The sequence below is a fragment of the Sorex fumeus genome, unplaced genomic scaffold (genome assembly GCF_029834395.1).
Source record: "Sorex fumeus unplaced genomic scaffold, SorFum_2.1 ptg000024l, whole genome shotgun sequence".
In the NCBI taxonomy this organism is placed as follows: domain Eukaryota; kingdom Metazoa; phylum Chordata; class Mammalia; order Eulipotyphla; family Soricidae; genus Sorex; species Sorex fumeus.
In genome coordinates, this window is record NW_026606081.1 from 35844224 (window position 1) to 35869850 (window position 25627).

Below are 25627 nucleotides of genomic sequence, written 5' to 3' on the forward strand. Positions count from 1 at the left end.
GAGGGATGGGTACTTGATCATTGTATAACTGAAACCCAAGCACAAAAATTTGTAAGTCTAGAACTGTACATCATGGCGTTTTACTAATAAAAATTAAAAAACAAAAAGATTCGGTTGTATGCAAGGCAAGCACCTTACTAACCTGTTCTATTTCTCTAACTAGTCCTGCACAGTTTTTAACTTCCAGGCTGTACTGGAAGATGCATCCAGATTCTTTGAAGTTAAACCAATGGAAATGATTGGAAGTATATTTATAATTTTTACCCTCCTTATATCTGAGGAAGATTGAGGGCTTCTAGTATAAGTTCATCCAAGCCCGTCTGAAACAGTCCTAAATAAAAGAGGGTAATACGCTTTGGGAATTCTGTAAACTGAAAGCTATTTTCACATTGGTCACCATGGTGAACATAAATAAGCAAAATGGACTGAATAGTAACATTGCAGGGAGAAAATGTACTTTCTGTAGAATGTGATCTGTTCAGAGTGGTGACTCCAAAGCTTCAGTGGCATCTCATTAGATGCCTGAGAAATAGAGTTTTCATATCACAATAGACAAAGCAAGGTACAGGCTATTTTCAGTGTTAAAATGAAAAATGATATTAAATGATAGGATATCCTGTATGTTTATATTACTTACCTTTGAAAAGTTGCTCTAATTCTTTTACAGAGCAGATGTTGGGAACAAACTGAACGTTTAATCACAAAGGGTGCTTCTGGGAAAATAGCTCATTCTTAATTTCTCATTCAAGTTAGACAAGAGCTAATTGCAAAGGGATTAAAAACCTTGAAAACTGCTTTGTGCAGCATATTGTTTCAGGTTTCCCTTTGGAGTGGAGATGATGTGTTTATTTGACATAATAAATACCACCATCTACTTTGTTCCAGGAACCAAAAGGCTATGTGCTTGCCCGAGGAATTTCTCAGTTGTTTATATGTAAGGAAACACTGCTCTGTTTTATTGGATGGGTCATTGCAGCTCCTTTCTTAAATAGGGAATGCAGAGAGCTTTGCTTTCCCCACACACATCTGAGCTGAACCAGAAAATGCACTTTCCATACTCAGAAGGCCTATCTGGCTGTTTTTAATCCAAGAGAGCAAAGGCAACTAGAGCGCTTGAGAGGTGTGTGTTATTCATGAGGGAATCCAGAGTTTGCCTTTGGGATATATCTAGAAAATGTTCTATCAGCCAATTTTAATGCTTGAACACTGAGAAAAAAAATCACTACAAGTTGGCAGCATGGAGTTTGAAGTTGGCTTTTTTGCTTGTTTTTTCCTTGTTTGTAAGTATATGCCCACCCTCTGAGGAGGGTTCTGATGTGAAATACAGGCTTTGCAGTGACTTTGAGTGTATTCAACAGAGCAATATTTCCCAACAGCTAAAAACTTGCTGGTCCCTTATGATTTCCAAAGGTACTCCATAAATGGACATAACTGATGGGTGATTGGCTAGTGAACAACAGAGAAGGCTGAGTCAGAGTGACCTGCTTAAGACAGCTCTGTGTGTGTGTGAGTGTGTGTGCATGTGTGTTTGTGTGTGTGTGTTGTGTGCAGGGAAGGGGGGAGGAGAACCAGTGGGCAAGTGAAGGGGAGGGAGTTAAGGAGCCTGCAAGCTTAGCAGAATGTTTGAACAAGACAAAGAGCAGCTCCAGCAACCAAATAAGGAAGTCAGTGCTGAAGGATTTCAGAATAGAAGTGTGTCCAAGATTTGATGCAATCTGAGTGAGTGAAATAATAATAATTAGCAAGAGAAAAATGTTAAAGAATTTTTGTTTCCCTTACTTACACAATCATATGGGGGGAAATAATATCTTTGGTCTCAAAGCAGGGATGAGAAATGCACAGTGTACCTATCCCTTCTGTTGGCTTTTTGTAGACATATGTCTCAAGAGGTGGCTGAAGCTCTTTAGGCAGCTGAAATAATAAGCATTCTCTTGTTAAACATGGAAAAACATGGAAGTTGTACATTAGAAGCACAGTAGCATTCCTTTTATGTATAATTTATGAAAGTTTGAGTTGAAACTGATGCAAGTTTCTAAGAAGGCACAAAAATATCTGGAATTTAAGTTTCAAATATGGCCCAAACACTGAATTTTATAATTGTGCCTTTGGGATAAATGTCACCTCTTAATCTACCAGCTAGATGTCCATTAGACATAGTGTCTAATTTTAACTATGTTGATAATTACTGAGGAATTCAAATAAAATAAATTATTTAGAGCACTGTCTGTTTTCAGTTTCTCAACTTCATCTACCAAATTCTCCAAAATGGTAAAATGATGCTTGTTACTAATAATGTATAATAATGTTGATTTTAATTTGACACTTTTATTGAGAAGTAGGTGGAGAAGGATATTTGACTTTTTTGTTTGTTTTCGTTTTTATGCCACACTCAGCAATGCTCAGGGGTTATTCCTGACTCTGCTCAGGAATCACTCCTGCAGATCTGGGGAACCAAATGGGATGCCAGGTATTGAACCTGGGTCCGCCGTGTGCAAGGCAAGTGGCCTACCTGCTGTATTATCATTCTGGCCCCTGGCGGAGGATGTTTGAGACTTAGAAAAAGAATTAAGGGTATTCCAAAACACAGAAAGATCTTTTTTTGTCCCACCAAACTTGTTTGGGCCACACTCATCAGTGTTCAGGGATCACTCCTGAATGGGTGCTCTGCGGATATATGTGGTGCCAGTGATCAAACCAAGGTTGGCCACATGCCAGGCAAGCACCTTACCCACTGTGATATCTCTCTGAAACCCTCAGATATTTTTTAAATCCCCAATAGCTTTAAGTTGTTGGCAAAATTAACACAGGCAGATAGAAGAGCAGATGAACCTATTCTTTTATTTCCACCTCAAATACATAATTGGACTGCCCAGAAAAAAATCAAAAACTACCAGAACAACAACAACAAAAATAAAAACCTACAAGAACATATCCTAATGGTGAAAAAATTCCCAGAGGACTTAAGGGACAGTATAATGAATAGGGTAGCGCTCACCTTGCTTATAGCCAATCCGGGTTCAATCCCTTTGCACTGTATATTGTTCCCTGAGCATGGCCCAGAGTGGTGATCCCAGAGCACAGAGCCAGATGTAAACCCTAAACACTGCTGGTTTTCAGTGTAAGCTCAAAGACTTACACACACACACACACACACACACACACACAGACACATTAGAACACACTAATATTGACCCCTGGGACATAAGATAATGCATTCTGCTTCAAAAATTACTGCTGCACCCCATTAAATTTAGATATAGAACTAAATTTAATCAAGTTACCTTTCTCACATTTTTGGAGAAGATTCCAGCCTGATAAGAAAATGTTTATCATCACTAACAAAGAACTGATTTATTTAAAACCACTTTAGCAAGAAATGTCAAGGGTTATAAAGACAGTATTTGACCCTCAAATTATATTTGGTAGTATTTGCCCTGAGGAATCATTTAAAGAGGAAAAAACATGTTAGTCTGAAAAATGTTCCCCGAGGCCTATTTCACAATTTAAAAAAGAAGAAGAAATAAAATAGGAGTTACAGAACACAGAGGTTAATTCTCTTCTGAATTAATGGAACATAACATCACCACTAAAACTGGTGACGATTGAGATTATAAAGGCAAAATATATTTATAATAAATAATGAGGCTGAAAAGTTAGCTTATACCAAAAACAAGTGTATTTGAATGCAAACACATTTTTATTGCCTTTACAACATGCATGTTTTCAAACAAGGCAGTTTCCAGTCAGGAAAAAAAAATCAATGCCGTAGCAAATATAAGTCACTTGCATGATGAATGATATTGTAACAGACTTTGTGATTTAGAAAATTGTCATAGTCTAATGACTTGTTAGGCCAACTCTTTGCAAAACAGCAAATCTAGCTGAATTTTTCTGAAAGAACAGTATGCAGCTACCAAACCTACATGCCCTGGTGAATGGTCTCTCCACTGGAGTTCCAGTTATCATGAGGTCTCCAGAGTCTGGCAGCCTTCCATGATTCAGCAACCTCATGTCAAATCCTCAATTTGAAGAGAAGACACAGAGTACCCAACCAGGAGTCTCCTTCTCTGAGTCCCAGTGACCCACCATTATAGGCTCAATATTGAGAGCACGGACCTTTCACAGAGCAGCTCATTTGGTCATTATATGTTTGAATTCTGACGATCTTCTGCTTGATCATAAAATATTTTCCTCGTCACTTGAAAGTCATTAAAAAGACTTCCAAGTGATTAGAAGACACTTTGCATAAACTTGGTCATTCAAATTATTCTAGTTAACTTAGCCATGCACAAATAACTCATGAACCACAGTGACAGAGAGCAGAAAAATGAAGAGTGCTATTCTTATAGGAATTCGTAGATGGATTCATAATAACTACTGAATAATCATAGACATGAGAGGTAATCTCATCCAGCTCTCTGCAGTGTAAATTTGAAAATGCAGACACAGGTCCCAAAGTAAATTGTACACTGTCTCACAAGAGTTAATGGTGGAGCCCACTCCTCAGTTAAATATAGTACTTATGTTCATAATAGATGGTTTTCCATCAAAGCTCCACTCACTGTCTTTCTTTTCTGTTTGCTCCTGTGGTGAACTTAAATAGAGTTTCCATTGGTTTTATTTTGATAGACTCAGTATTTAAAGGCATTTTAATCCATATTTTTCACTTGGTGTAAGTGATACCTTAACAGTTGGCTTCATCTCGTTATTTGCTGACAATATAAACTCCTCAATAGTCCAACACAGTGATGTGTCTTAGTGAGAGCAATAGGGATTATGAGATTCATTGACAGGACTGCCAGATTCACTGTGCTCAATGATAGCCAGTATCCCTTTCATTTCTCATGACAACCCCATAAGTGTGTGATATAACTTTAATCATTACACAAATCTATTTTACAAAGGATGAAACAGAGGCATAAAAGATATTCCCTATCTTGCTCAGAAACATGCCTTCAAGTGACAGATGAGATTCAGACCTAAAGTAGAAGCAGTTAAATATGAAATTTTATCAAGATACAGTGGAAGTGTTGTTTTGCTTTTAAGGAAAGCAATCCCCAGAAAAATGAGAGATAACTGCCACTTATTTGAGAAAATATAGCTTCAAGGAGTCAGGATCCAAGTATAATTTTACAGTTTAAATGTGAGAATGATAGTCACAGAGATAGCTCTAAAAATGACCTGCATAAATAAAACTGAGGGGGGGGTTGGGCATATATTTTGAAACATATATATATAATACATTTTGAAAAATACATAAAGTCAGAGAAGTGTTGTAGGGGCTGGAGCAATAGTACAGTGGTTAAGGTGTTTGCTTTGCCCATGACTAGCCTGGGATCCATCTCCAGCACCATATATGGTACCCTGAGTATGGGCAGGAATTATCTCTGAGCACAGAGCCAGGAGTAACCCATGAGCATCACCAAGTGTACCCCCCTCCAAAATAAAAATAAAACAAAGAGTCTAAGGATGCATTCTTATTTACTGAAGTAAAGATACCAGTAAGAATTTTGCAGTACTAAATGTCTATATTTTCTTGGATTATGAGTTCTACAATAACAGCAACAGCAAAAATATTTTGGCAGATCTTTGCTTGTCTGCAATGTCTAAGCTCCAAATGTAGCCAGCATGAAACTCCACATGAAACAATTGACTCTAATTGACAGGATGGGGTGGGGTCTGGGAAGGGCGACTCTCAAACTTCCTGTGACTTTCTCATTCTTCAGTAGTTTGGGGCACTTACTTCAGTATCCATATAAAGGAATGATTTGAAGGAATCATCTTCACTTATTCTCTTTCTCTCCTGATATCTAGGCACTGGACCCTGTTGCTTCATCTCAAAATAAATGTGCATGTTTGATGCTCTAAGTCTATGAAACAAATGGTGTGGAAGGTGAAGCTTGACATAGATATCATAGAGCAGACCTCTATCCATTGCCTGATTGATTGGGGTGATTAGGTAGTTCTCCATTTCTTTTATCTTAACCTTGAAACCAAGGAATTTTTAATATTTTGGGTTCCTATATACCCTTAAGTAAAATATTTTATGTACATGGAAGCTGAAGAGATAATACATGAGGTTGGCACCTGCCTTGCATGCTGCTGACCCAGATTCCATCTCTGGCACCATTTATAGTCTCCTGAGCTCCACCAGGAGTGATCCCTAAAGCACAGAACCGGGAGTAAGAATTGAGCACCAGTGGGCATAACCCAAAAACAAACAAAAAACAGTGACAACAAAAATTTGTGTGTGCATATGTGTAAAATAGATGCATGGTTATATACTGTCTCTATTACACAATATCAAAGATATAGACACTAAAAGGATAAGATGTGTCATAGAGATACTATAGGGTGTAAGACTCACCTGGCATGTGACTGACCTCAGCTTAACCCCAGGCACCATATAGTCCTTTGAATACCACCAAAAGTGACCCCTCAGCACAGAGCTAAGAACTGCAGATGTTATTTTTTTCTTAAAAAAAAAGGATAAGATGATTATAAGGAGAGATTTTAGTATCATTCCTCTTGTTTTCAATGGACTGTTATTGAGGGCTATAGTTGTAATTCATGTCTTTCACCAGGTCTGGTGGCTGACTCTAGACCCAATGTCAGAACCATCAGCTGCAGAAGCCTTGGTTATGATGCTGTCCAGCTCTCAGCAGAGCAGATAAGGGGACCATGAGCTTAGGGGTCTTCGGCCTAAAGATCTCAATCCCAGGTTGTCCAGGATATAATGAGAACTATTATTAATTCTGAAGTGTGGGGGGAGGGGGGAACTTGAAATTTGCTGAGAATATAGCTAAGTACTCAATACACACATGTGGTAACACATTAATTAGCTTAATTGGGGTAATCACTGCACAAGGTATACTTCTATAAAACTCTGCATTGAAAAATCTTAAATACATGTAATTTTTTGTCATGCTTCAGTGATACCGGAGAAAAAGAAAATGATTACAATAAAATTGCAAATACCTGAACAGGTATATGATTACAATGTCACAATGGTTCCACTAAATACAGTGAATTCTCTTGGGAGCAAATCTCTCTCTCTCTCTCTCTCTCTCTCAGACACACACACACACACACACACACACACACACATACACACACACACACACACACTGGAAAAGAACTCTTTAGGAACTTAATGGGCAAATAATAATAATAATAAAGTATTTTGCAGATGAAATGGTTGAAGGACAGCAGAGTCATTAGAAGGGGGGGCGGTGTTTATGGGAGAGTGGGTGACCCCAGGAAAGAACTGGAGTCCAATGTCAGGTTGGGATGATAAATTCCCAGGCTGCAGCCTTCAACCTGATGCTAACTCATTCTTCAGACATGAAGAGTTCCAACTTCTAAGTGCTTCGGGGATTTTTGTTAAGCCTTTTAAGGGTATCCAAATGAATTAACTATTGTGTTTCACCTACGCTCCACTAATTCACTTTCAGTGGGCAGCTTTATTTTCCCAGATGTGCAGTTTGTTCACCAGGGAGTTATGAGTAATTAACTCATAAAAGAAATGTCCAAATGAATGAACAACTGCAAAGCACCTGTTGTTAGCAGCTGATTTTTTGTCTCCTCGCTTAGATTAGAAAGAGCTTGAGAATACCAGACCTTGTTTTCTCCTTTCAAAAACTTCATGACACCTACTGATTTAGGTTCACACGGAATACAACTGAGAATAGAGATCAAGGGAGAGAACTTGTCTTTATAGCTAATGAAAGGAAAGTGTCAAGGGTTCAAGCAAATATAAGCTTGGGGACTGCTTTGGGATTTCACAGATCCAAGGCACATTTGACTGTGTGGGTCTTATTCTTCATAAAGAAAATTAAAAGTCTTGAGCTAAAGAGATAGTACAGTGGGTAAGATGTTTGCCTTATACACGGCTGACCCAGGTTCCATCCCAGCATCCCTTATGGTCCCCTAATCCACCAGGAGTAATACCTAAGTGCAAAGCCAGAAATAAGCCCTGAGCACCTTAGGGTGTGGCCCAAAACCAACCAAACAAAAAAATTAAAAGTCTATTCTATCTTATCAACTGCACTGGTAGACAGATGAATATAGTCCATGCTAGATTCATTATTATGAAGTCATCAATATATTTATTTTTCCCTTATGAGTTTAAAAGATTTATACATCTGCTCCCACTGAACTAAGTGAACTGGTGCTGCCTGAATTATAGAGAAAAACACTTTGTAAACTAACTGGCCTCAGATGCATATATATATATTATATATAATCTATGGACTGGAGTGATAACACAGCAGGTAGGGCGTCTGCCTTGCACTCAGCTGACCAGGGTTTGATTCCTCCACCCCCCTCAGAGAGCCCAGCAAGCTACCGAGAGTATCTCACCGACACGGCAAAGCCTGGCAAGCTACCCGTGACGTATTCAAAATGCCAAAAACAGTAACAAGTCTCACAATTTGTTGTGAGTTGTTACTGGTGCCCGCTCGAGCAAATCAATGAACAACGGGAGGACAGTGACAGTGACAGATAATATACATGTATGTGCATATATTTTATTTTGGTGGTAGTCACACCTACACACATGTATAGGTGAATAAAGCTAAACTGAAATTTTACATTCAGGGGTAAGTTGACAAAAAAATATTTTTTCAAGATCACGACAATCATGACCATCCTGTTGTTCGTTGAGTACCTCGAGCAGGCCCCAGTAACGTCTCCTTCCTACTAGCCCTGAGATTTTTTAAAAGTGCCATATTCAAGGCTCTTTCAGGCTTAGAAGATTGATACCCATCATTGTTACTGGTATTTGGCATATTGGGTACGCCACGGGGAGTTTGCCAGACTCTGCCGTGTGGGCAGGTTACATTCGGTAGCCTGCCGATTTGTCCAAAGTTTTTTTCAAGAACTGTATAGTTTTTGCTTTTTATAGGCATATCCATTTTAAAAAGTAATAGCATGAAGAATTCTGTCTTCACTGAAACAAAGAGCATTGCCAACCCCCATTAACATCTCTTATTTGTGGTATAGCTCTCTGAACAACAGGTTGCTCGAGGCCCTTGGCCTTAGGGAACAGCACGAGGCCCAGAAAACTGTTAGGCCCCCAGTGATATGCTTTGTAAGACCTGCTAATGGGTGTGTGTTTTGAGGGGGCTGGGGTTTGGGGGTGCAGGTGTTCTTGTTGACCATAGAATAATGACCACCAGGCAGGCGAGCCCAGCCTAAAGGAGTTTCTCTATGAGGCCTGAGACTATGGGATTGGTGTCCAGAAGATAGTATGAGAAGGCATTTCTGCCAGACCAGTTTGCCATTGCTGGGACACCAGTTTGGCCTAGTGTCACACGGAGGGCATACAAACAAAGGAACAATGACACCAAAGTTGTGTCAGGCTACTTCTAGTGAGGCACAAATGAAGTGGAATGATACAGTGATGACCTGTAAGCTAATGATCTAAATGCAGCAATAAACTATAACGTGTCTGTACCTGCTGCTAATAAACTGATCTCTCATGAGGGTTTTTTTTTTCCCCTAAAATGAAGATAATGATTTGCAGAGGCCGTTTGTTTGAGGCAAGAACTGAATCTAATCTTTATGGACACTGTCTTTCTTTCTTTTGCATTAAAAAACTCTACCTTCAGTTCTTTCCTTGTCAGTCTTGTTCAGGAATTGTGGTTTTTTTTCCAAAGCAGGTGCTTCGATCTCTGACTTGCTTCAGTGCATTTCTCTCTTTGAACTCAATCCTTGTGCCACACTTCATTAAAATCAGTTACACAGTGCAAAAGATGCAGCCATTTGAAAACATTTATAGGCCTCTAGTTTCTTTGAATAAAGTACTTTGAACCAAAGTTTAATCTGAAGTTCTGATATAATTCTGGAAAGTGATCGAATGTCCTGAAAACCTGTGAATTGCTTTCTAAGGTTACTACAAATAGATAAACATGATATACCTGGAGTGATAGCACAGCAACAGACCCAACGGATCCGGGTTCAATTCCTCTGCCCCTCTCAGAGAGGCAGAGTATGTCGCCTACATGGCAAAGCCTGGCAAGCTACCCATGATGTATTCTATATGCCAAGCACAGTAACAAGAAATCTCACAATGGACACATTACTGGGCCCGCTCGAGCAAATTGATGAGCAACGGTGACAGTGACACTGGTATAAAATTTATGATTTTAATTCTTTTATGAGAATGCTTTTTATATCTAATGAAAATGTAAGTTAAAAATCTTCATTTTTCTTTTCTTTAAAATGATAATTCTAATATCAGTAACAACATGATTCAGTTAGGAAGCCCCAAATATTGATGCTCTTTTAACAGTAGTCTTAACTGTCAATTATATAAACTATCAGATAAATTCCTTTGATTATTGATGCTACCAACTATTTCTTTCAATGGGCATTAAGATCTGCATTAACAGAATTTTCCAACATAAAACACACCCATTAGATTTTCTTTTTACCCCATGAAATTTTGTGGGTTTTTTTCTTTTTTAAAAAAAATAACATTTTATGCAGCACCAGGGATTAAACCTGGGGGTCATATAAGATATACTACTTTCTGCCACTGAATTACACATCCCCAAACCCAAATGTTTATTTTTTAAAAACATATGACTAGAAGAGTGTATATTTTATAATCATTTTATAGCTATAAAACATAATTCTGTTTCTTATGTTATATACTATATAGAATATGTATCTTATATTTTATAATTAATATAAATATCATTACAAGTGTATATTTTATTTTTTATTATTATTTATAAAATGTCTAATATATCATTATATTATTTGACTTCCTAATTCTTTTTTCTCATTTCTCTTCCATAATAGTATAGGTTTGCACATTTTATTTTGTCAACAATAAATATGTGAAGTAATCTCAACATTTAGTAGTTTCTTATCTTTTCTAGAAAACATTTCATTGCAGCATCTAAACAAATTCTATGTTTCTTTAAGGAGAACAAAATATCTTTAATGAAATACTTCATATAATGTAATCCCATTATTTTGCATCAGAGGATTATTTAATTTAAAGGAATGGATGTTCTAGTTTAGATTAGGATGGATTTGATGGAGGGAAGCTTTCAGAATGAAGGGAAATAGGTTGAATCCCCGCCTTCTAGGAATTGTGGTCCCTTTTCATGTCCCTTGGGCATCAAAGACTCCTTTGCATTTGAATGATTCTGAGAAAGGCATTGCAGCACAAAGCTGGGGGGAATTTCAGCTTTGTGTTTGGGGAAGCAACAGCAGAATGATGGCTGATCTGGGTGGTTTTAAAGTCCTTTAAAAGGACTCTCTGCAGGGCATTACCTTGCTATGCTGTCAAGGGAGGTCATAGTATTAACAGAATCAACTGGGGAAGTTCTATGTCATTCTTCCATAATGTCACCTACTGCCTGCCTTTGGGTTTGATATAAAAATGCCTTTGGGGTTGATGTAAAAATGCCTTTGGGATGGATATAAAAATGTGTCTCCCCAAGACCTGTCTATTATAAGTCACTCTATTTATAAAACACAGCTTAAGATTTTCTTATGTGGGGTAAAGTTAAACTCACAGGGAAACTGTAATAATACTTTACCATTTACATAGGCCGTGGGGAAAGTCACATTAAAAGGCCAAACACTACTTTTAACCGTGCCTGTTCAGTGATCCTGGTGAAGTCTGGATGATTCTGGTCAAAGCCAGCATAACTCATTTGGTTGGGAAAAGGATAATAAAATGCTAATAATAATAGTCAGATCCTGCTGCAAATGAAACAGGGCATATTTAGGAACAACTTTAACTATTTCAGCTTAAACATTATTGCGCACAATAATTTTTTTTGCTAGAGTAAATAACCAGTGAGGTGTTTTTTGGGTTTTAGTGGATATATTTTTAGGGCGGGGAATTGGGGCTACACCCAGTAATGCCTAAGGCTTAGTCCTGCCTCTGCATTCAGAAATTATTCCTAGCAGTGCTTAGAGGACCATGTGGGATGCCAGGGATCGAACCTGATTTGGTCACAAGCAAGGCAAGTGCTCTACTTGCTGTACTATGGCTGGCTCTGGCCCACCTTTGAGTTCTTAATGTCCTGGCATTTGGGAAGTGGGGAGGGTTGGCCCACACCAGGTGGTTCGCAGGGACTGCTCCTGACTCTGTATTCAGGGGTCACTTCTGGCAGTGCTTACAGGTGTGAGGGGAGAACCATATGCTGTCCCAGGAATCTTAGTGGGGTGAACTATGGACAAGGTAAAATCCTTGATCCCTGTGGCCTTGGGTGGATTGCCCGACCCCTCTGAACACGCTGTCCCCCATAAAGTCTCACAGTGGTCATGGGCTGGAGTAGGCACATTCACTTGGCGAATGGATGTGAGGTGATTGATAAACTGCTGGCACAAAATGAAGCTCAGGTTATTATTTTTTTTAGCATTCTACCTACCCAAATACTATGTTTTATTTTAAATCCTGAAATGTTAGAAGTGTCAGTTTAAGACTTACTTTGCTCTCATAAACTCAAGGTGTTCTTTTGTTTTCAATTTCATGATCTTTCCTTACATTCCACAACTGGGGACCTTCTGCTTGTCACGTTCCCTCTCGTTAAGTATTTTATGTCCACGGGTTTTAGTCACATTTGAACAAGCACACACAGTTCCATTTCTTTTCCTCTTATCCTTCTTCCTGCTCTTAATAAAAAGTTATGTACACACCAATGAGCCAGGAACTTATTTTGGCCAGTGGAATATATTAATTTGTTTTTATGTTTGAAGTATGAATTGTACTTGGAATCTCGCCCTTTCTTAAAAGTCTATATTTGTGATCAAATAATGCACAGGACTTAACTTCTCGGGCAGACCCACACTTTGGTTTTTAAAGGTTTCTCAGTTTTGCCCCAATAGCTTGGTAGTTGTTGATAAGGTAACAAGTATGCTTCATATCAAAAGCTGCAAATAACTGCAGAGTCAAATTCCAACTCTCCCCAAGGTTAATTCCCTCCCAGTCACCCAAAGGTGTCAATTTTAAAACAAGGAGAAGCAAAGCTGGCCTGAGACATGTTATTCTCAGGAACGTTTTCCAAAAAGAATATTTGTTGGAAGCAAAATCAGCTACAAATCTATAATTGTGCTGATATTTTCCTAGTCTTATTTTTGTTTGCTGAGTGTGGTTGGCAGCCCTTGTAAGTGTAACATCTACAAAAGAAGAAATGAGCCATTCATCCAAGATTTTATACTTTTTAGAAATATAGCAAGAGCTAAATGATCAATTTGTGTTGCTTGGGGGACCCATAAGTGGCACTGAAATGAAACTGGATCTCTGCCATGGCAAGTTGAGCATCCTAATCACTGGACTATCTCTCTGACAGTGCTAAGTCAACAAATGAAAAAATATTAAGAGCAAAGTACCAGAAGTGAATGGAAAGTCAGTCCTGAAGTCCTGAAGCTGAATTTTATACCAGTTGAGAACGTATCATACATACACCATACACCATTGATCACTCTGAGGGAATACATTTTTAAAGTTTCCATGGTGGAGGGGCAGACGGGGGTGTCAACTCAAGAGCCAAAAATTTTTAAAGAAAATCCCAATTTGGGTCATTTTCATTAGAATATTATTTTAAGCGAAATCCCTGAAGATATGGTCACATTCTTTTACTGCTAGATGTAAATAGAAGGAATGCAAATATAGAGCTGGACTTTAATTTAGATGTTAGAAAAATATGGCTGGATAGTGTTTGCTTGTGATAGTTTTTCTAAGGGATATTTGGTAGGAAAGCATGTGTTTGATTTGCTCATACTAACCACTGTGTAAATATTATTACCTGCCTTGAGACAGGCCTGCCTGGTGCCAGCCGTTATTTATATATAGTTAATATAGATTAAATCAGAGCAAAAAACCTGAGTTTGCTTTACTGCCAAGATCTAGTTTGTCCAGTAACAAATCATTTGGTTTTCATTGTCTTTTCATTTAATTTAGTTTTTGGTTGGGTTTTTCCTTTTGTTTGTCTGTTTGTTTGTTTTGCTTTGGGGGACATATGTCGTGGCACTCAGGACTTACTCCTGGGAAAGCAGTGAAGGATAGCATAAGGGTCAGATGCATGCACAGGATCTCAATTTGGTCCCTCATGGCTTGTGGTCCTCAGTACCACTGGGTGTGATCCTGGAACCCCTACATACTGCTGCGGTCTCCAGCAACACAGGGCCGGAGCAGCACCTACCTCGGAGCCTAGCATTGAAATGTTCAGTCCAGTCCAGTTGTGGCCCTGTGGCTGCCTGAGCACTGCTTGGGAGTCTCCCCAAAAGAGGACGAGAGAAAGAGAGAGACCCCTACCAATCAGCACCTTCAGCATGCACGGGTCTGGTACAAGTTCCCATCAGTAGTTACAATCCAGGGACTTGCTCAGGTAATTGGCAAGGTGCTGCCTCCCACACTTTATGCATAAAAACTTTACAAGGGGAAAACATTCAACTGTGCAATGTTTTGTCCCAGTTTCTTAAACTCCTGGATTTCTTCTTAGAGAAACAAACACTAGTTGTCATGAATGCATCTTCCTGAGCTGCTGCTCTTGGAAAAAGACAGAGGTGGCCAATCCAGATGGGTTGTCCTTCATCTGAAGAATAAAGGAATTACTGGCTGGAATGCTAGTACAGGAGTAAGATGCTTCCCTTGCATGCAGTTCACCCAGGTTCAGTCTCTGGCATCACATATGATCTCCCGAGCAACATCATGAGTGACCCCTGAGCACAGGGCCAGGAGTAAGCCCTGAACACTGCCCAAGACCAAAAGGGGAAAAAAATGCATATTTTCTTGAATAAGTTCTTCTCTACTCCACCTTATATACACTTCATGACTGGGAAACATTTTAGGTGATTGAACCTCAGATTCACAATTTATTCTTCTTGTGCTTATGAACTCCTAAATCCTAAATCCTAAAATTTTAGAAGTTAGACTGCAGTTCCATCAGAGTTGTGGAAATAAGAAAAACAACACATGCCACCACATGTGGCCCAGACCAGGACAAACAGCAGAAAATCCTGTGATAGAGTAAGTGAGGTCATTGTTGCTGCCTTCATGGACATTTGACATGGGAATGAGCAAAACCAAACTTCAAAAGAATGCAGCAAAACAGTGAAATGCTGAGTTTTCCTTAACCTCCATTTCAGAACTGGAAAAGTTGGGGCCAGAGTGACAGTAGGGAGGTTGTCACCTCCCCACACAGTTCCCCAACCATGCCAGGAGTAATTTCTAAGTGCAGAGCCAGAAGTAACTCCTGAGCATCGCCAGTGTGACCCAAAGAGGAATAAAAAAGAAATGGAACTGTCCACTGTCCTCCCGTTGTTCATCAATTTGCTCAAGTGGGCCCAGTCACGTCTCCATTTTTTGGGGGGGTCACACCCGGCGATGCTCAGGGGTTACTCCTGGCTCATGCATTCAGGAATCACTCCTGGCGGTGCTCGGGGGACCATATGGGATGCTGGGAATCGAACCTGTGTCGGCCATGTTGGCTGCGTGCAAGGCAAACACCCTGCCCGCTGTGCTAAGGCAAACACCCTACCCGCTGTGCTATCGCTCCAGCTCAACGTCTCCATTTTGAGACTTGTTGTTACTATGTTTTTAATGCTTTCTATTATGTATGAAACAAAACTATAGCACTTCAAAAGCAAAAATATGGGCTACAAAACCTTATATAAATTACCAAATCTATTCTTCATTTATTTATTTTGGCTCTGGAGCCTGGAGGTCCTCAGGGCTTACTTCTGACTCTGTGCTCATGGATCACCCCTGGCAGTGTTCAGAGGATTAGATGGGGTGCCAGGGATCAAACCCAGGTCAGCCACAGGAAAGACAAGTGCCCTACCCATTGCACTACCTCTTCTGGCCCTTAAATCTATTTTATATGTATTTAAATACACTCAAGCACTAGAAGAGTAGACTCAAAACAGCTAAGGATTCTGAGGACCAAATTATAGGAAGACACTCACATTTGGTTTAATGTTGAGGCATCTTTTAGATATCAATTGACATCTAAAGGCCTTCCCGTTGATCGTCGATTTGCTCGAGCGGGCCCAGTAACGTCTCCATTGGAGACTTGGTTGTTACTGTGTCTGGCATATCCAATACTCTCTAAAAATGAATGAAAATAGTTCAGAGAAGGACAAGTAAAGTATCTGACCTAGGAACCTATCTGTTCAATATTAGTCATGAGGGAAGAAGACAATCATTAGCCCCCCATAAACGAGTGGCCCCGTGACCCTGCAGATCTAGTTGGCAATTATTGGCATTTGGTTGATCATTTTACCGTAAAGGCCTGGAACAAAAGCTGCTCAGTAAAGTTATCAGCAGTCGCTCATGTTATTGCCAGCTTGCTGGGTATAAAAGAGACATGGTCCCCGGGTTCAAGGAGCAGGCCCCCGCCTGGGAAAACCAGGCAGAAATAACTGCTACTTGTGTGAACCCAGCCACCAAGGGATTGTACTTGGATCCAGAGATGTCCTTAATTGAGTCAGTGGAAGGAAAAATTGCTGATGGGGTGTAGGGCTAAGCCCAGGATAAATCACAAATTTTACAATCCGAAATTAATTCTGGATGAATGGGTCTGTTTTTTCCTTTATAATGGTCCTGTAGAAATTCCTGTGTAGCAGGCTGAAATAAGTGGCTCGGAGGTCTAGGAGCTTATGGTAGACTGTGAGCACAGGAAAGGAAGCACTTCCTAAAATGTTTCTCAAGTGCAGGGCATTGCTTCTCAACCTAAGGACTCCTGAATTTGGTGGTTCATTGGTACAGAGAACCAGGGGAAGTCAGTACAATGTGGGGATTGTCCCTTCTCTCCCTTAAGAAAAGCACAGAACACAGGAATCTGTACCTGTCCTTTTTAAGGCCCCGGGGTGATTTTGCAGAGGCCCTAAATGGGCAGAACTGGACCTCCCCCAGCGCACCCTCTGCACACAGTTCCTTTCCTTCGAGGCCGCCTCCATTCGGGCTGGAACTTTCATTCCAACCCCCCTTGGACAGCCTTCCCTGGGGACAGTCACTGCACTCGAGGAGGAGAAAAGGACTCAGACCAGAAGCCGGGGATAATCAATCCTTCTAAGCAGCCGCCAACATCTCCTTTGACCTGGGACTGGGGGGAAGGGTTGAAAAGTTCTTTCTTGAGAGCAACCGACAAGTTTCTCCACCGCCGGACTCGGGACGGGGGGTGTCCCCCAGGATGAGCCTCGGAGTTGGGGGGGTTGCTAAGCCGGGGTCTGGCCGGAGGCTGGAGCCACGCCCCTCTCCCTGGACGCCGCGGGCCGCCGGGGGAGCCGGGCTCTTATTTTGAAGGCGCGCAGACTCTGCCGCCCGGAGCCTCACTGAGTCACGGAGCGGCGCTGCGCTATATAGCCGGTACCTGCCGGGCGCCGCAGCCTGCACGGCCCGCCGCCTCCAGGCGCGCTCCGGGACAGCCGACCCGACGGTGGGGGCGCGCCTCCCACACCCCAGGTAAGGCGTCGGCCCCTGAGCCCCCGGCGCGGGCAGAATCGGGCGAATTCGCCGGCGAGTGGAGGGTGCCGGGTGGGAGGGCTTGCCAAGGGGGGTTGGGGGACCGAGTGGTGGGGGTGGGGGAGCCGGGCGGCTGGAAAAGTGGGCTTCTAGCCGTCGGCGCCACTGCCCCTTGCCCCCGCCCCCTCCTTCGCGCTTGTCCCATCAGCTCGGAAAGTTGGAGTTTTGGCACCGTCGGAACCGCATGGGCGCGGGCGATGCTCCGCGGCCGCTGCGCCTGGCGCCCCAGTCCGCGTGCTTGGCGGACTTGGTCCGCGTCGGCCGTGGGGGTCAGACCCGGAGTGGGAAGAGAGAGAGGGACAGACTGGGGGGAAGGGGTTGCAGTGACCTCATTCCCTGGCAGCTGGTGCGGCTGGGCTGGGGGTGGGGGGTGAGAAGGAGGGGTCCTTCCACCCTCCACCCCCACCCCCGAATCCTAGCGGGGCTTAGCCAGCACCCCTCCCCGGCACCAGCCTTTCTCTCGGAGGGTCCCTCCCGCCTTGGCGCCATTCAAAGAAAGTGTGTGTGTGTGTGTGTGTGTGTGTGTGTGTGTGTGTGTGTGTGTGTGTGTGTGTTGGAGGCAAGACGGTGGATCTCGAGGTGCGGGGGTGCAGTGCCCGCGAGCAGCGGGCTGGACTCCAGATCTTGCTTCCTAGTGTGTAGCCCCGACTCCCGGGCCCCTTTGTTAGCTGCGCGGTGGCAGATCTGGGGACGTGGCTGCACCGGGCCAGGCGCTGGGATTCCGCGGCTGCAGAGCCTTGGAGGGAGTGTCCTGTGAACCCTCCGACTGCCTCTCTCTGGGCTCCAGTGTCCCGAAACCCGCTCCCGGAGCTCCCGGCTAGCCCTTGGGCCAGGCGGGCGGCTGAGTCCCACCGCCCGGCTGGAGGCTTCCCGTTGGTTCTGCTTTATTTAACTTTGGGAGGGGGCGCGCCGTCCTCACTGCAGAATGTCCAGACTCCGGGGTGGACGGTTTGGTCACTGGAGCCCGGAGTGAGCGAACCTTGGGATTTCTCCACCCCACTCCCCACCCCACACCGCCGTTGGGGGTCTAAAGAGGGCGCTGTGGCGAGGCATCGGGGCTCTACCACCGCGCAGGCATCTTTCCACTCTGCACATTGGGATCTGATTTTTGCAGCAGGCCCGGGTCGGGGTGCATGCCTTCATGAACCCCAAGGCGGCGGCGGCAAACTGCATTTTCATCTGCAGTCACAGAACTCGCAGGGGGATAAAAGCACATCTGGCAGACCCAACTTTATGAGTGATGGAAGAGTGCGTTCAGCATTTGAGAAACTCCCTCATCCATCATGGCTCTTCGCCTTCCCACATCCTCCTGGCTGAGCTGTGGTCTTGCCCATCCTGGAAGCTGCCAAGTTCTGCCTTAGGGAACTTTCTCTTGGTTTAGGCTCCTGTGAGAACTCTAGCAATGAGTGCTCCGTTCTAGAGGAAATTGACAGTTAATGGGCCAGAGATTTAGGGATGCTTCTGAAGCTTTCCATCCACAGGTAAAGTAACCAAAAGGTTTTTCAATGAACTCATTTCGTAGAAAAGAAGGTTTATTTTATGTTTATCACACATTTTTCTTTTGAGAAGCAGACTGGATTGAGTTGCCCCGTGCCCCAACATCTGTTAATAATGATTAGGATATTTTCTGTGAATAGCAAAACACGCCAACCACCTGTTTCTCAGGCTGTATGCAAATGTGATGCTCTGAGTGAAGATGATGGGTAGACAGTTGAAAGTGACGCAGCTTTACTTTGCGTAATTATTGAAATTCTTGAACCCCAGAACTCTGACAACCGGTATTTATTGTGGCTCACCTGCGTGCCTTTCCAAGTGTCTACGGATTCGATTTACTCCACAATCTGCTAATCATAGCCCTGTGGCTCTTCCTGAGCTCTTCCTGGACACTAGTATTGAGGTGATTTTTAATTTTATATTTTGTTTTGGCAGAACGATAGCACAGCAGGTGGGGCTTTTGCCTTGCACACGGCCAACCAGGGTTTGATTCCTCTGTCCCTCTCAGAGAGCCTGGCAAGCTACCGAGAGCTACCAAGAGTATCCTGCCAACATGGCGTATTCAGTATGCCAAAAACAGTAACAACAAGTCTCACAATGGAGACATTACTGGTGCCTGCTGGAGCAAATTGATGAACAACGGGATGACAGTGCAACAACAGTGCAGTGCTACAGTGCAGTTTTGGAGTCACACCCAGCAGTGCTCACAGATTACTCCTAGAGGACTTGGAAGACCATATGTGGTGGCAGGGAGCAAACCTGGAACAGCTGTTTGCAAGACAAGCTCCCAACCTGCTGTACCAAGCTCTACTAGATTTTAAAGCAACGTATAGGGAAGATAACAGTTTGGTCTCATACCAGAATGGTAAAAACAGTTTCTCCATTTTTCCTATTTCTGCCACCTGGATTTGGGGTTCCGGGCGGTCCTTTCCACACTAAGTCAAGGACTGTTTTTCAGGAAAGATCTATGTGAGAGCTTTCAAAAAAAAAAAGTATTAGAGATGGTCAATGAAAAACTTCTCACTGAAGTTTCATGAAGGGAAGGCAGAGAGGAAAGGGATGAAAACTAAACAGAAGGGAAGCCTATGGTGTCAGGAGGGAGGAAAAGGCCATTTTGAAACCAGTGGCAGGTACAGCTTCTGCCCGATCCATCCCTACAAAAGCACGGCCTCCCTTCTGGCAGGAAACCAGAGCTACAGCACTGGTTCTGTGCTCTAGTGCTAACCATAATGGGCAATGTTCGCCCTTCCCTTAGGGGAGCCTCTCTTATTTATATATTTTGGATAATAACTACAAGGAAGTGCCCTGAAATGTGGGGCGGTTAGTTAATACCCCTTCGGAATCTCCACTGAATGCCCTTTAGCCCGACTGCCAAAGCCTCACCAACTGCAGGGCTGGTGATTTTCAGTGTGTGGGGACTTTTTTTGGATGGCGTAAAGGCTGATTTGATGGAAAAAGATTTCCTCCAGAGGGAGAAGCTGCCATTTGCAGACAAGGTGTGTCCACCAGAAGAAATGAGCAAGTAACTGTTTTCTGGTTTCTACTGGCAAAACCTTTTTCCATATGGAAGTGTTAAAAATAGAGTCGGATGAAGACGCAGAAAACCAAGGAAGCAGACAGACGTGGACGCATTCGCAGTGAGAATGGAGAACACTAACCTTTGCTAACTAGCAGCCACGAGTCAGGCTGCTCTGGGGAAAAAACATTCTTTCCCACGCTTGCTATCATGACAGACTCCACGATGCGCCCCCACATTGCCCTGCGCTGCAGAGCTGGGTGCAGAATTCCCCTCCCAGGGAATAAAATAGCCCCAGACATGAGGCTTTAAAACTCAGCCTGAGTCCTTCTGACATCAAGACGCTGCTGTGGAAGTTACCAGGAATTAGCATTCATTTCCAGTGGGTTGGATTTTAAATGTGGACTTATAAATTGATTGCTGAGTACTCTCAATGCATTTTTTTTAAAAACTGAAGCTATGTTACACACAATGAGGTTTCCGGGACATCCCAGAAATCATAGCTAGAGTATTCTGCTTTATTAATAGAATCATAGACCCAAACCACTATATGTAATTTAATTTTTGTGGGAAAATACATTCAAAGTTCCAACTTGAATTATTTTTTGAGGTTTTCAGTTCTATCAACAATGGCAAAAGGGCCCCACCTTTTCTTTTTCCATTTAAACCCTGAAGGGGAAAATAAAGGTACACAGAGATACATTTCCTTCCCTACTCCCCTTATGCTAACAGAGACCCCACCCTGGAACTTCAGAGCTATGGGGAGGGTGGCAGTCATTGAATTTATAACAAAGAAGAAAGCACCAGGGTCAGGGGAGAGGTACATGGGAGATGGGGTAGACATGAGATTGTCTTGTGTACCAGCTAGGAGACCTGTTTTGGGAAAGTCAGTGGCTGTAAGCAGATGGCTCGTTCACGTTATTTCCTCATTAAGTATACATGTTTTGTGGGAGGGCTCCCAAGCGGTGCTCTGGGACCCCTGAGGAACTCCTGACAATATGCTACTTACACTCAGCATTGTTGGGGGCCACCAGGACCATCCAGGTAGAGTCATGGGGACTGCAGGTGCCAAGAATCAAATCAAATCTGAGGCCTCTGCACGCCAGGCATTCACTCTGTATGATGAGCCATTGCCCAGCACCTTTACTCGATCACTTAGAAGTAAGCAACAGCGCTATCTAGTTGGATCTTCAGTATTTTTAAAGTCAGGGTTAGGGTGTATGGATGTGTGTGTGTGTGTGTGTGTGTGTGTACACGTGGGTACTTACACACATGATACATGCCAAGGCTCAAACACAGGACTTCAATCTCTACAAAACATTGACCTACATCTTTAATCCCCAGGATTAGATTTTTGTTTGTCTGTTTCCTTTATTTCCTTTTAGAGGCTGCTCCAAAAACCTCCATCCCTCTCAGAGAGCCCGGCAAGGTACCGAGAGTATCCCGCCGGCACGGCAGAGCCTGGCAGGCTACCCGTGGCGTATTCGATATGCCAAAAAGAGTCACAATGATGCTCCTTATTCCCCTGACCCTGAAAGAGTTCCCAGTATGCCATCGGGCTACACTAGCACGTGACAGGGATGAATGGAGATGTTACTGGCGCCCGCTGAAGCCAATCGATGAACAATGGGGTGAAAGTGATAGTGATAGTTTGCTCTGAGGTTTGGGGACCACACTGTGCATTGCTCAGGGTTTACTCCTGGCATTTGCTAGTGGTACTCAAGGTACTGTGTGCAATATCAGGGATTGAACCAGGGTCGGTGGTATGCAACACAAGTGCCTTACCCCCTGTGCAAACTCTCTGACCCCAGAATTAGGTTCTAAATGGAATCTTTAATTATATAAGGGAATTTTATTGACTTTTCTACTACATTCCTAATCTCTTGAGGCCATAATACTAATTTATAAGGTAAACTTGGGTGCTGATGATATTTATCACATTCTACATATCTATGAAAGAGTGCTATTAAACTCTTACTTTGTTCAGGGCCTATGAGACAAGCTATTAAAAAAAATAAAAAACACCTCAAACAGTGTTTAAAGCAGTTGCCTTGCTTGCTCTTGTGGGTTCAATCCCCAGCACTGCCTATGGTCTCCTGATTCCTGCCAGCAGGACAGAGCACAGAGCCAGGAGTAAGCCCTGAGCACCACCGGATAAACACTCCCACCCCCAGAACGAAAGGAAAACCTGAACCCAAACCAAAAGCAAACAAAACCCCAGTAAACTCAAAGATCCAATCCTACCAGTATTCTGTGCCATTTGGAGAAGTGAAGTTCTGGCGGAGCACCGGGGGGAGGGTGACCGCTGGCTGAGGTCAGAATGGCCACGAGCCTGCTGATGCGCTCAGAGTGCTTGCCGTGCTGTGTCTCCCAGCACACCATTTAATTTTGTAACAGCAAATGTTTGAGTATGTGCCATCTTCTGCAGTTACTGTAAATACTCTGGCGAGGACTGGGAAGGTACCCAAGAACAATAGGTGAAGGGCTCAGCCTCGTCTCTGCAAAGGTCAGGTCTGATGGGGACAGTGGCTGGAGGGACATCCCTTCGAAGGCCGGATGTGGTGTACAGGCAGAGGGTGGGACATTGGCAGTGCACAGAGATGATTCTGTGTTTCTGGAAAGGGGCCACGGGTCCTTACAGCTAAAATGGCATGGCGGGTAATGGAACCAAGACCCGATTACTATTTCTTTCTAGTATCTCAGTGAGTGAGGAAGTGTGGTGAATGCGGGACAAGAGTGTGTCCAGGGAAGAGATACTGAGAGGGAAGACCTGAATTCATCTGGGGAGAGCCTTGTGTATCTCAGTCCCTAGACTGAACCTCTGGATTCTCTACTCTTGTTCTGTTTTTGAGGGCCTGGTTTACTCTTCTGTACTGTCACCGACTTGGACAATAGTCCTGCAAGGAATAGGTATGTGGCTAGTGTTTGTGGCTGCTCTCATCTGCTGCCTGCACACCTGTCCATAAACTTCTCTTCAGATTTTTTATTCCCGTCATCACATTCCTTGCTCTCTCCTCCGAAGCTCTCAGACATGTCTTGGCCCTAAAGCGGCTCTTTCATATTAGCTTATTCCATTGCTAATTCACTTTGATGAGTTTATTGCCTCTTTGATTTTGAGATTGAGTTCTGAATGCTGAAAGGACTCTTTATTGAAAAGCTCTTTGTGCTCCTCCACAGTTCTACCTCATTCCCACCAGCTTTTACCTTTGGTGAGGGCAACACAGTTGGGTTCTGCTTCTGTCTGAACACTCCTGGTTGGTTGGCACAGTACTGGGGCACCCTCTGTGTCCTCAATAAGAAAGAAGCAGACCAATTAGGAGTGAGTTAGATTAACACGGGAAATAGCAGCAATGTCAACTTAGGAAGGGAGCAGGGAACTGATGGAAGTCGATGGATTCATGAGCTGATTAGAGAGGAGAGACTCGAGGAGAACTGGTATTGCTGAGATGCGAAGGATAAGAGGGGTATGTATTAGGACTTACTCCCAGAGATGTGCCAGATGCCACTTTGGTAAATAAGGCAAGAGGAGGAGCAAGTCAGTGGGAAAGGTAGCTTTGAGTTTGATATCCCAGTTGGAGGAGTTCAGAAAATAGATCCCTAAGTGCAGAATAGGTCTGAATGAGACTCTTACGGGACTATCACCACAGGTAGGTAATTAAAGTCTTGAGAGAAGATGATTTTGCTTTCAAAGAAAGCAGAAAAAGAGAAATGTTGACTCTTCAGTATTAAAGGTCAAATATTCACCAAACTTTGACTTGACCAAACCCTAGTCAAATTCTGCCCAAAAACAGAATAGTGAAGTCAGATCACAAATGCACTAATTCAGAATTGGATTCGGAAAAATCTACGGTTTTCCTTAATGAAAACCTCATTTGCTACTTGTCTTCCTAAACTATAAATAGACCTAGTATTTGTATGAAGGTGACATCGATTTTTAAAAATCTATTTTGGGCACCTATTAAGAGCCAACACGTGTCCAAATGTACTCCATACTCTTCTTGCACATCACCCTGCTGTGTTAGGTAACAGAATGTTCAAGCACATCCTGTCCACACAACAGTTTAAATCTGTCCCCACAAGTGACTACAAGATACCCAGGACAGTAGATAAGGAATTGAGCCTCACCTCTCCCTGGGAAGCTTTTGTTTGCAAGAGAGCCTGTGGTAGGATAGAATTTGCAAGTTTTGAAAAGCAGAGAAATCATCTAGAGCAAGATGGCCATTGTCCAAATGCAGACATTCCTTGGCCCTCCTTCACACACAGCCAGCAGGAGTTGTCACTTTGTAAACATACACAATTAAATGATTTTGGATCAGTTCTTCTTTTCTGGCACCATTCAGCAGGGTGGGAGATCTGTGACACTACTAGATTTTCCCTCTACTCAGGGCGACTTTTCTGCTTCCGGGTACAAATAGACACTAGCGTCTGACAGCTCACTTGGAAATTATTTTACATTTAAAGATTTTTATATAGGTTTATCATCAGCATATCGAGAATGAGATCAGTGAACTCTGATGCTATTGATGAGGCCCAGTTCTTGTTCATTTAAAAGTACCAGGATCTTTGCTATATCCCAGTCTGGTTCCCTCCAGGATCCAACCAGATTCTCAACTGCACTGAGCAGGCAACCTTAGCTCTTGCTTTACTGATTTTAAGTGCTAAAGGAGATCAAGACAGGTAATTTCCTAAAGACATGGTTACTGGATTACTGTGGCACTTGTATGTCCTGATTTCAATGAGTTGCTTTTATTTTTGTTTTTAAACGCCAAGCATCCTTTTTTTGAGATGCAGGATAATAGGTACATGAAGGACCACTGCCAGATTTTCCAAAAGCTTAAGCACAGATGACAATTCCAGAGAAGTCCAGCTGGGAACACAGATAACAAGTTTAGAAGAGACACTTAAAAAAAAGAGTAAATACTAAATGATTAAAATCCTCAAGAGACATTTACTTGGGCAAGTAATCCCCATGGAAGAATCTGGTTGGGTCATGGAGGGAACCGGACGGGCCACTTTCTGTAGCCAGAACACTTGCCCAGGGATAGTGGCAATGAGAAGCGACAACAGTGGTAGTAAGGCAGCTTGAACATCAACCATCCTCAGTGTGACCCAGACCCATGTGA

The 25627-nt window shown here is 42.9% G+C and overlaps 1 protein-coding gene across 2 annotated transcripts in view; it reads left to right on the forward strand.

Moving 5' to 3' along the window:
• PALLD (palladin, cytoskeletal associated protein) overlaps window positions 1-25627 on the forward strand; it is a 478687-nt gene that overhangs the window by 355122 nt on the left and 97938 nt on the right. Inside the window, exon 1 of one of the 2 annotated variants that reach the window (XM_056114261.1) lies at window positions 17327-17434. The exons of the other annotated variant lie outside the window; for it this stretch is intronic. The gene's annotated coding sequence lies outside the window, so the exon portion shown is untranslated. Of the gene's footprint in view, window positions 1-17326; window positions 17435-25627 lie in introns of those variants that run through there. 2 annotated transcript variants of the gene reach the window in all.